General features: G+C 50.3%; 1 pseudogene; it reads right to left on the reverse strand.

The window, feature by feature from the left end:
* Window positions 1-7,636: 7,636 nt before the first annotated feature.
* Window positions 7,637-9,181, reverse strand: LOC113620618 (17-beta-hydroxysteroid dehydrogenase type 6 pseudogene; annotated as a pseudogene).
* Between the last annotated feature and the right edge of the window lie 6,825 nt (window positions 9,182-16,006).

Consider the following 16,006-nt stretch of genomic DNA (forward strand, 5'->3'; position numbering starts at 1 on the left):
GGCTGGACCCCAGAACAGCTGTGCATGCAGGGACTTTCATTCAGTAACGGGGGTGGACCCATCAGGGGCACAGAGCTGGTGAGTGGGGCAGGGACAGAAGGAGCCTGGTTCAGTGCGCTGGGCATCCCCTGACCGTCCACATTTACTACAGCTCCGACTGGTAAGTAAGGAAATACGAGAGGCACTGGGAGGGAAGGAGAGGCTTCCCCAAGCAAACAGAGGCTCAAATGCCCCTGGAACCCACCCCAGCAGCCAACAAAGACAGACAGGGGCACAGATTCAGCCTTTAGTGGTAACTGTCAAGTGCAGGGAGCTGACTGTAGTCCTGAAAGTGTTTGTCCCTCAGGTGGGAGTTGGCAGCAGTAATAGAAAGGCTCGTCTTGCAGAAACCAGCCTGTGCCTGCTTCCTGCGTGACCACCAGGACCCTCCTACGTGGGCTTCCCAAAGGGTGAGGACGAAGAAGGCAAGGATGAAGGATGGTGCCCTGGAAACTCTCAGGGGCCTGGGGCGACATGCAAATCCTAGGCAAATAGAAACCCTGCTAAGGGAGAAGGTCGTGGTTTCTTTACTTGGAAGAAACAAGAGGGTTTTTTCCTCAGTGACCACGAATTCCTTCAACCATAAACTCCCAAGGGGCCATGCAGAAGACATGTCCCAGCCCTCATGCCATCTGCTTCCCTTTTGTGAATCCTGAAAGTAATATGACTGCTCGCGGGGGTCTCAGCTGTTTCAGACTACATTCCAGGTGGGAACAACCACAGAAAGGTCAGGAGAGAGCAGTAAGAGAAAGGAGCCTGGGGTGACACTCACTCACCTGGGAGCTGCAGGGGCCAGAAGAAGAAATCCTTCAGAGGCTACGCTGTCAGGGAGACTCACTGACAAAGATCTCTGCACCTTATGTCCTGGGAAGGGCAGTTGGGCCAGATTCCAGGACAACACCTGTGACCCTCATGTGAGCTGGAGCTGACGCACACACCCCCCGGCGTAGCCCAACAGCATCTCAGTGGGGACCACTGTCAAGCGTAAGGCCATCTCCCACCCACTCCCTCTTCTCCACCCAGGACAAGTCCTCTGAACAGGGGGAGGTGTAGGTAACAACTGGGGGAGCTGGAAGGGGTAGAGAGTAAGGGCTAACTGTGCAAGCTTGTTTCCATCTCTACACGTACGCAGTTCCGCCGTCTGGAGTGGAGACCCAAAAATGTAGAAACAGACCAGGGCCTTCAGGTGTTGAAGATCTGGTGCTCAGAGGGGATGAGGGTTGCAGGCGGGGAGTCACTGACCCTATGCGACTCACAAAGGGCCAGGACAGCCCAGGGAAAGAGTGACAGCAGCTTCCTTGTGGCACTCCCCTGGATCCTCATGGCATGGGTTCCAGCCCCTGCACAGGTCCATCAGACAAGACCTGGCTCCCTCTCCAAGGAAGGCAGCCTGGAATGAGGAGAAATGGGGTTCTGCTGAGGGCCTAGGCTGAGGACATGGGCTGGTGTGCATTGCACTTCTTTTTCAATGCATTTGTTGTTCCATCTTGTCTGAATTGGGGCCCTTGAGTCACAGTCCACATTGTGGGCCATGGAACCCACCTCAGTGTAACCCTTGCCTCCCCACCCCCGTGTAGGACCAGCAAGGAGGGCCAGGGTTTTGTTTTTTGTGTGTGTGGTTTTTTTTTTTTTCCTTGCAGTATGCGGGCCTCTCACTGTTGTGGCCTCTCCCGTTGTGGAGCACAGGCTCCAGACGCGCAGGCTCAGCGGCCATGGCTCACGGGCCCAGCCGCTCCGCGGCATGTGGGATCTTCCTGGACCGGGGCAGGAACCCGTGTCCCCTGCATCGGCAGGCGGACTCTCAACCACTGCGCCACCAGGGAAGCCCAGGGCCAGGGGTTGTAATCTCACAAGTTCTCTGACATTCTGGAGAGGATTCCTGGAGGTGAGTCCAAACCTCCTGAACACATACCTCCAAGGCGTAAAGTGAATCAATGATGCTTTATTTGATTTCAGTTTGTTTGGAATCTGGCTCTGTGTGTTTCTCTCTGTGTGTGTATAAATAAAAATATGAAAATCTGGGGTCTTCAGATCAAGTATGAAGCTCTAGCTTTGTATTTAAGAGGTAGACATGATAGACCTTGAGGGGCTGACATGACAGCCTTGAAGTACTCAGAGATCCTTGAGGAAACTCTTAGCCATCTTTGTCTCTTCAGCAGTCCCCTGTCTGACACCAAGCGCTCACCACAGTCTTGAGTTTCAGTGGCCCTGCAACTTTTGAACTCACTCTCTGCTCAAAAATGGTGATACTGGGCTTCCCTGGTGGCGCAGAGGTTGAGAGTCCGCCTGCTGATGCAGGGGACATGGGTTCGTGCCCCGGCCAGGGAAGATCCCACATGTTGCGGAGCGGCTGGGCCCGTGAGCCATGGCCGCTGAGCCTGTGTGTCTGGAGCCTGTGCTCCGCAGCGGGAGAGGCCACAACAGTGAGAGGCCCGCGTACAGCAAAAAAAAAAAAAAAAAAAAAAATGGTGATACTGTTCTATAACATAAGGTTCCCCTGAAGACTCCATACCCTCGACTTTGAACAAAAGGAGAAAAAAGTTCAGGTTTTCTAGTTGACACTTGGAGAGGTCCCTCCCACTCCAATTTGTACTCAGCCCAGAAATCTGTATGACTTTGAACAGATGCCTTCTCCACTGAGTCCATACTCAGACCATCATGAGAAGAGTGGACACATAAAGAGTCGGGGTCTCAGGAAGCACTGGGACATCAAGGGAATTCCTGTCCTGCACACAGTAGGTGCTCAGTAAAGATTAGCAGAAAACATAAGACCGGGGTCCAGAAGTGACCCCCACTCTCCTCCACTGGAGGGTCGGGGGAGGGGATCTGGACCAGGGGACCCGGAGGTTGGCAGAGGATGGACGGTGGTGACTCTAAAGGAGGGGACAGAGGGAGGACCACAGAGAGAGGTTTCTGGTGAGAGAGAGACTAGATGTCCCCAGGGAAGGGTCTGGGCCCTGCCTGTCCCTTAGACACCTCTCCTTGTTTGTCCATCCTGTGTCTAACCCTGGGAACCCAGGTCACTTGATAAGCCCCAGAAAGACACATTAGCCCCTCACTTCTGTGGATGAAGGGATGACCTCACTTCCCTCTTCAAATCCCTCCTCAGGTCACCCCACTCACCCCTTCTCCTCTGTGAGGTCACCTGACTCTTCCTCTCGTAGGCATACACCCACTGCTGCCCAAGGCATCGGTCCCAATCACTGGGCCTGCGTAAACTTTTCAACTTTTATTTTCAGGAAAATATAATCAATGGAAATGCATGGTTTCAAGACAAAACAAAAATTGGTTTCTGTGTCCTCTGTCAGGACCCCTGTTGAGGACAGCCCTTTCCAGCCAAGGTCTGCTGAGTTGGCACCTAGGCTGCTGTTTCAGGCTGGTGGTCACCCTCCACACACACCCCTGTCTACAGGTGTCTTTGGAGGGGAGGGACCTTTACCTCCCCCAGACCACTTTTATCCCATGGGAGGGGGAGACTGGCCAGGGCCAAGGCACACCCAGAAGAGGTGGACAGGGGCAGAGGGTGGGGGGCCGAGACCCTGCCAGCTGCTCACACCCTCCCCAAAGGTGTGGATTTTTCACAGCTGCATGTGGAACATGAGGCACTGAGAGGCCACTCAAGGAACAGGACACAGACGTGAGCTATTGACCCCTGTTCCTCAACCACAAAACTTGTTCCTTTCTTCCTAATATCCCCAGAATCCTAAGTAATGTCCCAAGAGAAGCCTGAGGAGAAGGTGGGGACTGAGGTGGAATGGATGTCCCTGGTGACATGAGAACCCCTCTCTCCACTTTATTTCCCTCCCTCTGATGCATCCCCTCCCCACAGAGTCCCCAACTCCCCCCTACCATGCACCCCAGTCTTTGGTTATAAAAAACAAGGCACGTCACTCATCATCCAGTTCTACAAGGATTAAGTCATTAGTCACTACATTGCTGACCTACAATATACCTTGAAAGGAATTCAGAACAAAGATCAGGATGAGGAACTCTGCTCTGGGAAAATAGCAAACAGGCCCTTACATAGAAATATTTCTGGAGAAATTCTTTTTTACCCTGGAATCTTGCATCTTTCCGTACTTCAGAAAGCACTAAAATCATTAACTGAGTTATCTGTTCCTTGCGACTAGGAGTAACCTTCTACCTAGATGTATGCCTGATTGCACAACCCCTCAACCAAAATCACATAGTTGCTGGTTTCTCCTTCTGCCTCTTCGGGGCAGGTCCTCAGAGGTATCTGAGAGACTCTACCCTGGGCCATAGAACTCAGGAAGACACTAAATCAACTCAACTCGCAGCTCTTACATTGTGGGTTTTTTTTTTCAAGTTGATGGTTTCAGGGCCTTAGCAGGCCTTGGGGATCTCCAGTAGATCATGGAGTCAATCAGGAAGGTGGGCAAGTAGCTCATGGGGAGAGAGATGTCCATGCCAGCATAGCCAGGTGAGTATTGGATCTGGGGGTGGCAGGCGTCAGGACATGATCCATGCAGTCCCACATGAGGAGATGTTCTCAGATCATCTTGGCTTCAGTATTTCAATTGACTTCATGACTATCCAGAAGGAGACGCCATACAAATATATCCTCACTTCCCAGCCCTCCCACTTGTAGATCAACTTCAGGAAGAAGTTTCTAAAAAATTCTTGGTCCTGCCAGATCATGTTACAAATCATTCAAGCAGTGTGTGCCACCTCTTACCCCAGGGTCACACTCCAGACTAAAGCCCCTCTTGCTCTGTACCTGAGAGTGTGCGCACCGCAGAAACTGAAGGTCTCTACAAACACTAGAAATAGACGCATCTGAAAATCAACTTGCCGTGAGTACGGGTATCTTCCATTTTGGGCTTCAGTTTTCTCTCCAGATAACACGGGGTTCCGATGAGACACTGGTCCCCAGGTCTACCAAGCCTGGATACTTTCCTTATGTTACAAGTTGACCACACAAGACCGTGGGGATGGAGCTCTTGTTCCCATTGTGTGGGTGAGTCAGAGCCCCGAGGATGGAACTGAGACTGGAAGAGGTGCTAATGATGGACCCAGGCTTCCAGACAAGAGTTTGCTTCACTCCCCAAGGTCCACAGCTCACTCATCTAAGGCCAGGAATGTCTCCCCATAGAGTACCTTGACCTACGGGATGGCCCGATCCTATGCAGCAGGGAAACTTCAAGAAAGCACCTCAGGACTGGACATAGCGATCTTGACCAGGCTTGATCATAATTATTTTCACCCCAAAGTAGAAAGCTCTCTCCTGCAAGGGAGACAGGGAGAGGGGCAAGGACTTCAGAGGTCTTGCAAAACAAAACACAAAAATGCACCAAAAAACAAAGTCACCAAATTAAACTGTGTTGATAACTGGAAACCTCTGGAAAGTTGTAAAGTATATTATCCAGGAAAAGAAATATTATGATGATGGTATTACTTCTGTGTAAAATTTGAATATATTTCCAAACATTTTACAAACTTATAATTCTTAGCATTAAATCCTACCAATTATGAGGCAAGGTACCACTTAAATGCTATCTCCTCTTCTTCCCCTCACCTCTAATCAAACACCAAACTAGGCACAATTTACCTTTCCCATACTCCTCAGTCCCTTCTCTCCCCTCTTCCACCCGGGTAGCCCCCTGGACATCGTTCCTCTAAGGAACATCACCTTGCCTGTGGACACAGCTCCACACAATTAAAAGCACCCTCTCCCTGCAGCCCGTGGAGTCTCTCCCACAGATATGATTAAGTGGCTCCCTGGATTAATGGCTTCATGGGGTACACTCCCCACAGAGATCCCAGAACCTAAATACCGCAGCAGCTGAGCACATGCAAGGGCTGCACAGACAAATAATATCAGGTCCAATTCTGCCTCCGACACTTGGTGACTGTGGACCCTCACGCAAGGCAGGAATATGTTGAATCAAACTCCTTAGGCCTCGCACCCACCTGGACACCCAAAAGATAAAAGGGTGCTTCCCAGTGAAAGACCTACACAGAGCAGGAGAGAGGGACCTGGAAGGAAGGGCCTCTAATTCTCTGGTAATAGGAAACCCCTGTAAAAGGCTTCCCCAGAGCACAGAAGCAGGAGGACAGAGGAAGTGCATCCATCCCAGGCCAATAACTGAGGGGGTCTGAGAAGGCCTCAGCACTGTACTTGGACATGGAGAAGCTCCCACCAAAGAGAGACACCCGGCCCAACACTGGAGATATTGACGTCACGGCCCCTCGCCTTCCGCACTAGGGGCAGCAGACTCAGGGTCACCTCGATCACCCCCAACAGGTTCACGTCCAGTATCTTCACGAAGTTCTGTTTGGTCAGCCACTCATTGGGTGCGGTGGGCATGGAGATGTCGGCTTTATTCACCAGGCCCCAGACTCCTGGGAACTGTGAGGGCGAGAGGGCAACACTGTGCTGGGCCCATAAGTGAGGACCCAGCTGTGGTTCCAAGTCACCTTCCACCCAGTGAGGACTTTAGGAGAGAGGCTGCAGGGGGAACGGCTGGAACAGAGACCAACATGCTGCCTGCGGGTTTGGGGAGACCAGACCCTGTGAGCGGTTGGAGGACAGAAGGTGCGCCACCCTCCTGACTCAGTCTTCACGCCCAGCCCACTGCCTGGTGACAAGGGGCAAGCACCCCAGATTGGATGAAGGCAGGGACTGAGGCTGAAGAAATCTAGTGGGTCCATAGTCTGGAACTCGGAGGGTGAAGTTTTGTGTTTTCACAGTCCATGTTGTCCTTCCAGACGTTATCAATATTCACCTACATTTTCAGATTTTATGACAGCTGCAGGACTGAGTGCCCAACAGCTAGTATGAAAGAAAGAGAGACACACAGATAGACCATGAGGAAGGGAGGGGAAGAGAGGATTAAAAGACAATGGATAAAAGACAAAAACAAAAAGATGAGTAATATCTGGGTGGAGATTGGCTGGGTAGAACAGACCTGAAATCCCAGGTTTGGGAGAATGTGTTGACAGGCCTGGTATTGACCTCTAGGGCCTGGCTTTGAAATACCCGCATCAATACTGAGCAATGTTCCAGCAGGAATCTGGGGAATTCCATGGGGTAGGCTTTCAGGGGAAGGCAGGGCTGCCACTATTAACCACCCTCCCCCAAATCAGAATTTACACTTTGTCCCAGAAAAACCCACCCTCTCCTCCCACCCAAGGAGGCCACTCTGGCCCTAAGCCCCTCTATTCACAGGTCACCCAGCTTCCTGGAAACCTCTCCGCAAGACTCAGAGACGTGTACCAAGAATTTAAAGACTTAACCAACTAACAGAACTCAGAGCAGAAAAGCAGGGTCAGGGGAGTTGGGTGCAGGGTGTTGGAATTATTAATACACAGAGTTAGTCCCTCCCCTGCTCTGTACCAAGTCTGCCCTTGTAGGAATGTATATTCTCCCACCATATTTGACACCAAAGACCCAATCAACATACAGGGTTATATTATTGTACAACATGAGATATGTAGCCAATATTTTGTAATAACTGTAAATGGAAGGTAACCTTTAAAAATTGTAAAAAGAATTTTCTTAAGGCAAAAACAAACAAACCAAAAAACCAAACAAACAAACAAAAATATGCATGGTTATAGACTAGAAAATTTGGTAAATAAATTTTATCAAGACGTCATTTACGTTCAACACAATGAATAAAATCTAGGAAACCATTACATATTATATCATGATGTACTGCCTTAGTAAGTAATGTTATTCTAAAGGATACAATATTCCATTATTAAAAATTATGTCTTTGAAATTTTTCTATTATATTGTAAAATTTATTAACTTCTTTTAATAAATATCAAGATACCACTATATGCAAAATATAATACCATGTATGTCAAAATATTATCAGTACTTATCTCTGGGTGGTGAGATTTTGGGTGTTTGGTTTTCATCCCTGTACTTTTCCGTTTCCACAATGATCATGTTTTATATTTATACTAAGATAAAAGAAATTAATGTTCTTTCCCTCACCAATAAAAAAAAAAAGAACTGTAGTAAACAAAAACAAAAAAACAAAAAGAAAAGAGAAGGTGACCCCACGGTAGTTTTCTGACCTTCCTTAGACAAGTCCTGACAACTCAGTGTCGACATCTGAAAAATGCGTGACGTTTAAACACAAGTCGGGTGACTAGGGGTCACCAGCAAGAACATGATCAAGTGCTGAGAACTCAGCTCAGCTCCAGCGCCGCCCCGCAGCCCCCCATGCAGCCTTCCAGCCAGAGTGCCCATCTCCACCCGTCCTCCAGAATCTGCACCCTGATCCCCCTGGTCACTCAGCATCAAGAAACCCAGACCTCCTACTGACAGTGGAGGGGACACCAGACAGGAAGTCTGCAAGGACACATTCTCACCAGGGAAAACTCTCCCCCAGGCTGCAGAGCCTCAAGGTTGAGAGGTGGGTGTGGGATGGAAGAGGCTTTCCTGGTAAGCTGGGTGAAGAGAAGAACACAGGGAGGACTTCAAGTCCTGGAAAACACCTTGGGAATCTTCCCAGGCAGCTGTCATGGGGTCTCCACAGAGAGGAATCAGACTTGAGAAATATGGGTGGTACCTCTGTCCCTCGCATGTTCCCTTACCCACTTGGTGGCTGCAGAGATGCTCTCAGTCTTGGTGACGTCCAGGATCACTGTCTCCAGCCTGTCTGACGTCTGGCCCTTCAGCTGCTCCACCCCCTGCACCATCAGACATGCATCCAGGACCCTCAAGCCTCGCAGGTCCAGCTGCCTGGCCAGCAGGTTCCCGAAGCCCGAGTCACAGCCCGTGATGAAGACGAACTTGTCCTGGAGGAGGCTCACCACCTGCCTCTCCTGGTACCAGCGCAGGAGGTAGTACAGGCCCACGAGGACCGCCAGGTACAGCCACATGGCTTTGCAGGGGACAGACACAGGCAGGCTGGGGTGAAACTCGAGTCTGGCTAGTGTTGAGACAGGAGGACTTAAGAACGTACACAATGTTGGTTGGCCAACCAGCCTCCAGGCTCTCTGGCATGGAGTCCTTAGGATTTTCCTGTTCACCCTCTTTAGTGACTATTATTGATTCTGGCCTCAATTTGCATGTTTATTTTTAGTACACTTAATTCATTTCTAATAGACATCATTGCATTTCCAAAACAACGCCTTGAGGATGAGAATACTTTTCCCAGCCACCTTTTCCTGGTTCCCCACTCCTCCCTGTTTCCTCCTGCCCACCTCTCCTCTCCCCCACCACCCCCCCGCACACACATTGGAACACTTATATCTCAGGTCTCATGGTTAAGGGCTGATTTCTTTACTTTTTCTGCTCAAGTGTGGGACCCGGATCTTCCTGACCTACTGGAGATTCTTACATAGGGAATAAACATGGAATCAAGACACAAGTGGCTTCAAAACCCAGCTCTGCTGCCAACCAGCTGTGTGACCTTGGGCAGCTGGCTTAGCCTCTGAGCCTGGTCTCCTCCTCTGGCTCAGCTCCCAGAATTCACTCCTGAAAGACTAAGTCCCTCTCAGCCTCTCTAGGATTAGAAGGGGAAGGCAAACGAGAATAAGGTCTCTCCTGGTGAAGAGGTTCCCTGGGCCAGAAAGGTGTTCAGGAGAACAGCGGGGGTGTCTGATCTCAGAGGCAAGGAGGGGGGACAAGAAGGGAATGGGGGCGACACACGCAATGGTGAGACGTCTCCCAGATGCCGGGCCAGTTGTTGGAAGGACTCACACAAAGCTGGTCTAACAGTTGTTCCCCTTTCACTCTGTGAAGATGCCCTGCCCACAGCCCTGGGTGCCTGGCTCCATTGCCCTCTGCCCCTCCTGTGCTGAGTGAGGCCCTGCCCTGCCCGGCACCACACCCCGAATCCAGACCATTCAGACACTGAGAAAAGACTGACTTGAACGGGGATCATGGGATGGGCTGTGCGAACCTCCCCCTAGGCAGCGTGGGCTGTAAAGCCCAATAATTGGAAAGGTGTTAGTTCGGTTTGTATCAGGGTGATGATGGAGAGGAGGAGGGAGCTGCCCCCTCAGGAGACTAAGGAAAGGACCAGAGGCTGGACCCCAGAACAGCTGTGCATGCAGGGGCTTTCATGGTGTGGTGGTGAATACCATTTGTTAAAGGGGGTAGAATTATGATGAGTGGGGTGCCTACCCACTGGCACCCTTGTGGCCTCTGATGGACTGGGCTCCAGTCCCTGCTCAGGTCACCAACTGGACCTGCCTCGCCCCCCAGGAGAAAAAAACTGGGATGGGGTTGAGGCATGCTGAGGCTCCGAGGGACTTTGAGGAGGAGGACACCTTTGTCACTGCGGTTCTCCCTCCAATGCGACCGGCTCCTGAAGGGAGCTACAGGAAGCAGCAGTGGTTTGTGTCCTTCAGGAGGTGCTAGCAGAAACCAGAGTCCTAATCAGTCCAATCTTCCCTGACTCTCTGGAGGGGACTCCCGGAGGTGGGCCCAACCCTCTTGAATACCTTTCCCCACGGGGATACAAAATGGCTCAATAGTCATTGTCTGGGGGAAGAGAAACGGCACGATGTTGGCTGGCCAACCTGCCTCCAGGCTCTCTGGCACGGAGTCCTCAAGATTTTCCTGTTCACCCTCTTTAGTGACTTCTGAATTTAGTGAAATCCAGAAGTTCCAGGTTAAGCCTGAAGCAATGGTTTCATGTTAATGAAGCCACACGGACTGTGCTGTGTGTGCTGAATTCTAGAGAATTGCTGCCTCAGATTCCCCCGAGGGCAAGGGCTGAGTCTCATCTTCTTGTATTTCCAGGACCTGGCAGTGCCTAGCATCTGACAGAGATGAATGAATGATCACCGCAACATCGTTTTCCCCTGCATTTCTTTTTTTTTTTTTGCGGTACGCGGGCCTCTCACTGCTGTGGCCTCTCCCGTTGCGGAGCACAGGCTCCGGACGCGCAGGCTCAGCGGCCATGGCTCACGGGCCCAGCCGCGGCATGTGGGATCTTCCCGGACCGGGGCACGAACCCGTGTCCCCTGCATCGGCAGGCGGACTCTGAACCGCTGCGCCACCAGGGAAGCCCTTTTTTTTTTTTTTAATAAATTTATTTTTATTTATTTATTTTTGGCTGCATTGGGTCTTCGTTGCTGTGTGCGGGCTTTCTCTAGTTGTGGCGAGGGGGTTGCCCAGCAGTTGTGGCGCACGGACTTAGCTGCTCCAACAGCATGTGGGATATTCCCGGGCCAGGGCTCGAACCCGTGTCCCCCGCATTGGCAAGCAGATTCTTAACCACTGCGCCACCAGGGAAGTCCCTCCCCTGCATTTCTTACCTTGTCTGACAAGATGAAATTCCCTGAAGCTTCCGTCTCCCGCATCTTTATAATGGGGGAGGGGAATCCAGATGACTTCAGTGAGTCCTCTCAGCTCCAGCTCTCCAGGAGTCTAAGAATCCATATGTTGTCATCAAAATAGTGAAACTTTAGGAAGTTGGGCCCTCAGGAAGCACCGGAAAATTCAAGGGGAATTTCTGTGCAGCACACATTAGGTGCTCAAGATGAGTCAGTAGAAACAATAAATCTGCAATCAGAAAGGGAATGTTAGCACATCTACGGAGACCCAGGGAAGGTGCTTCGGGTCAGGAGGTGGGGGAATCTGAGTGAGGAACAGAAGAAAGGGGAGGTATGGAAAAGTGAAGGGGTGGGGCGGAATACTGAGGCCTTCCAGGAGGCTGCTGGGTGGGGCCGATTTTCCCTGGGGTAATGGTACCCAGGGCCCTTCCAGTCTCTCTCAGTCTCTCCAAGCTTCCTCTTCCTCAGACTAATGTGCACATCCCCACACACACTTTCCCAAGAGGGAAACCATGAGAGGAAACAGTTGTCCTTCATCTTGTGGAAGGATAAGGGCTGGGAGAAAAGGCAACTCATCTTCCCTTTCTCAAGCGCTTCCCTAGATCATCCCACACATCTCTCAGCCTCCATAAAGGGGGCTTCTCCCCCAACCAAGAAATATCCCAGAACTCCCAGGGCTCAGTCCGCTTCATGGAAGTGTTGGTCCTACCCCATTTTCTCATCCTAGCCCCTATCCATGAGAAGCTCTTCTACTAGGGTGGTCATTTTTAACCTTTTGGATATCATGGACCCCTTTTCTTTTTAATACATTTATTTATTTGTTTTTATTTTTGGCTGTGTTGGGTCTTCGTTGCTGCGCATGGGCTTTCTCTAGTTGAGGCGAGCGGGGGCTACTCTTCGTTGCTGTGCTCAGGCTTCTCATTGTCATGGCTTTTCTTGTTGCCGAGCATGGGCTCTAGAGCGCAGACTCAGTAGTTGTGGTGCACGGGCTTAGTTGCTCCGTGGCATGTGGGATCTTCCCAGGCCAGGGATCGAACCCGTGTCCCCTGCATTGGCAGGTGGATTCTTAACCACTGCGCCACCAGGGAAGCCCCATCATGGACCCCTTTGAGCACCCAAGGAAGGCTCGAAGCCCCATAAAAATGACAACACAACAGGCAGGATTTTGTATCTAATTTTCGGTGAGTTCACAGACCACTTAAAGCCATTAGGTGCCAGCATCCAGGTCAAGAATCCCTGCAGTAAGAGTTTACTGAACTACTAGCAGAGAGACTCAGGCGAGTTGTTGAATCTCTCTGTGCCTCAGTCTCCTTGTCTACAATAGAAGCCACACCTCATTGAGTTGTTGCCAGGATTAAATGAGGTGATACTTGGAAAGCACATTGCAGTCATGCCTGGCAAATGTAACTGTGATAGCTGTGAGCTCTCACTGTTACTCCATCTCTTCTGTGGTGATTCATAGTGGCATTTGTGGTTCTTGACCTTCTGTGTAAGAAACACAATGTCAGATACTAAATAAAAGAGGAAGCTGGTGTTGATCCAGTTCAGAGAGAAAAAAAAATCGTTAGTGTCGGTGGGACTAGGGAGAAGATCTCAAGGTCAATTCCACAAAAAAGGGATTTCTCCCTCCTCATCTCCAAGAAGCAGAACACGGGGCATGTTTATGCCAAGCACTTTACATATACAATGTCATGTATCTCACACAGTAATCCTGCAAGGAGGCACCATTATCCTCATTTTACATATAAAGAAAGTGAGGCTCAGGAAGATAAAGTGACTTGCCCAAAGTCACACAGCTACCAAGTGGTGGGACAAGGTGTCAAAGGCAGGTCTGGTCCCCAAGCTAGTGTCCTCTCTACTGTCTCCGGGATGAGTGAGGGAGCAGGGGAGAGCCGAGCAGAGGAAGGATAGGGTCACTGGGCCACATCCATCTTTGGGGAGCCTGGGGAGCTCCCGGTCTGGTGTTCCTGGGTAGACAAGGCTGCGTCCCTGGTGTGGGGCAAAGCCATGGCAGGAGGGCAGAGCAACTTCCGAGGCTGGACTTGTCTTCTGCACTCAGTGAGCTTCTGGAAGCTCAGGCTGGGGAAGGAAGGACAATGGTTGGCAAACTCCTCAGCCTTGACCTGTCCACAGTCCACCTGCCCTCGCACACAAAGTAGGGTCCTTTGCCACACGAGCCGGACAAGTGGGGCAATTCCTGAAACAGCCCACCCCACCCCTTCCTCCAGGGTCCAGGCACAAGCTCTTGGCCCTCCCAACCCTGGGAAGCTGCCTGCCTTTATCTGTGTCTTCCAATAACTCCTTCCTGGTACCTTCCTTCCTTTCTGATTGTGATTACAATATCTTGTCTATATTTTGGGGGGGAAAAATGGGGGGGAGGGAGAGGAAGGAAAAAGAGTAAATTTCCAGGAATTGTTTTGCTGCTGCTGCTCCTGTTGCTTGGAGCAAAGCTGTTTGCCCCCCTCCTCCTGCCCAGGCTGGCAAGGAGCCTGGGATCCTGCCCCTCCCTCTTTCCCTTCCTTCCAGTCTCTCTTTCCAGCTGCCTCCCTCCTCCCTCCAAAGAAAAACACCCACATGAAAACTGCAGAGTTATCACTCATTCCTTCCTGAGGGGGCAGCTTTCCCTCTGTGCCTCTGCCAGAAGGAGCCACCATCACTTCCTCTTGCTGCAAATACACATTGGGAGGTGGGGGTGGGCGGGGGGAGGGCTGGGAGCAGGTGGAGGTAAGGCGGCAGGGGGTGACGTCTCCACGTGGGAGGGAGAAGGTCCTGGGTAGAAGATTCAGAGACCCAGGACTGAACCAGTAAAATGCAGTCTTGAGAGGAAGGGAAATGACCATGGGTCAGAATGTGTGGTCCCTGTGGAGAGAATAGAAGGCAGAACTAGGGTTTTTTCTGGCGGGTGCTTGGTCCAGTAGAGCCTCCATCTGCATGGGTCAAAGGCATGGAGAAGGAAGTGAAAATTCTCAGAAGGCTCCTTACTGAAAAGAGATAGCCATAGGATAGAAACTGAGATCCTAAACAGAGAGAGTAAAACTGTCTGAAAAATCAAAGTAACCCACATTTTAGGGATTCCTTGGTGGTCCAGTGATTAGGACTCAGCGCTTTCACTGCTGGGGGCCTGGGTTCGATCCCTGGTCGGGCAACTAAGATCCCACAGGCCGCAAGGCATGGCAGAACACACACACGCACACACACATTTTACTTTGTCACAGCTCATCATGACAGATTTCTTGACCTAGGAGTGATCTGATGTGTGAGTGGAAGTGTGGCATAATAAATATTTGGTCTCTGCTCCCAGTTCCTCACACAGAGCTCCTAAAACCCTTGTAATTTCCTGAGTGATGCAAGTGATAGGAGCATCTTACACAGAATTCCTAAACCCCTTGGAAATTCCTGGGTGATAGGAATGTCTTTTGTTCTAATGAGATGACTCTTGGTGGGCTCCAGGAAGCCTTCAGGATGGGGCTGATCACCAGAAAGACCAAGTCTTGATTAGAAGCTTAGAACTTTTAGCTGCACTCCCACCATCCTCTGGAAAGAAGAATGGGGTTGGAGATTAACTTAATAATTGATCATGCCTATGTGATGAAGCCGCCATTAAAATTCCTAAACTGGGCTTCCCTGGTGGCACAGTGGTTGAGGGTCTGCCTGCCGATGCGGGGGACGCGGGTTCGTGCCCCGGTCCGGGAGGATCCCACATGCCGCGGAGCGGCTGGGCCCATGGGCCGTGGCCACTGGGCCTGCGCGTCCGGAGCCTGTGCTCCACAACGGGAGAGGCCGCAGCAGTGAGAGGCCTGCGTATCGCAAAAAAAAAAAAAAAAAAAAAAAAATTTCCGAAACTATGAGGTTCAGAGAACTTCTGGGTTGGTGAACGCATCCAAGTGCCAGGAGGGTGGTGCATTCCAACTCCACAAGGACAGACCTTACCCTATGTACCTCTTTATCTGGTTGTTCATTTGTATCCTTTATAATAAAACAGAAAACATAAGCAGAAGCAAACTATCAAAATTGCCAGGAGGGGGGTTGTGGGAACACCTGTCTTTGCAGTCATGTTGGACAGAAGTGTGGGTACCTAGGGGAACCCACTGATTGCATCTAAAGTAAGGAAAATCTTGTGAGACTGAGCCCTTAAACCTGTGGAGTTGGACACTAACTCCAGGTGGTTGGTGTCAGAATTGAATTAAATTACAGAACACCCAATTGATGTCTGGAGAGTTGGAAAACTGGTTGGTTTTGGGGAAAAAACTCTACACATTTGGTGTCAGAAGTGTCATGAGTAGAGAAACAGTTTTTCTAGAGGAGGCCTTAAGAAAACTGAAAATTAAAAATATTCCCTTCCATGGAGATGGTTGGTGGTGATGGTTGCTCAACAATGTGAATGCACTTAATGCTACTGAACTGTATACTTTAAAATAGCCACAATGGTAAATTTGATGTTACGTTTATTTTACTACAATTTAAAAAGTCAATTAGCAGACTTTTAAAAAATCCTCTCCTTGAATGGATAAACAAAATGTGGTATATCCATGCAATGGAATATTACTCAGCCACAAAAAGGAGTGAAGCACAGATACAGGCTACAACACAGATGAACCTCAAAAATGTTATGCTAAGTGATGTAAATCAATGAAGTTAGAACACTCCCTCACACCACACACACACACACACACACACACACACACACACACACACACACACA

The sequence above is a fragment of the Aethalodelphis obliquidens genome, unplaced genomic scaffold, assembly GCF_003676395.1.
Source record: "Aethalodelphis obliquidens isolate GAN/ISIS:26980383/991018 unplaced genomic scaffold, ASM367639v1 scaffold8, whole genome shotgun sequence".
In the NCBI taxonomy this organism is placed as follows: domain Eukaryota; kingdom Metazoa; phylum Chordata; class Mammalia; order Artiodactyla; family Delphinidae; genus Aethalodelphis; species Aethalodelphis obliquidens.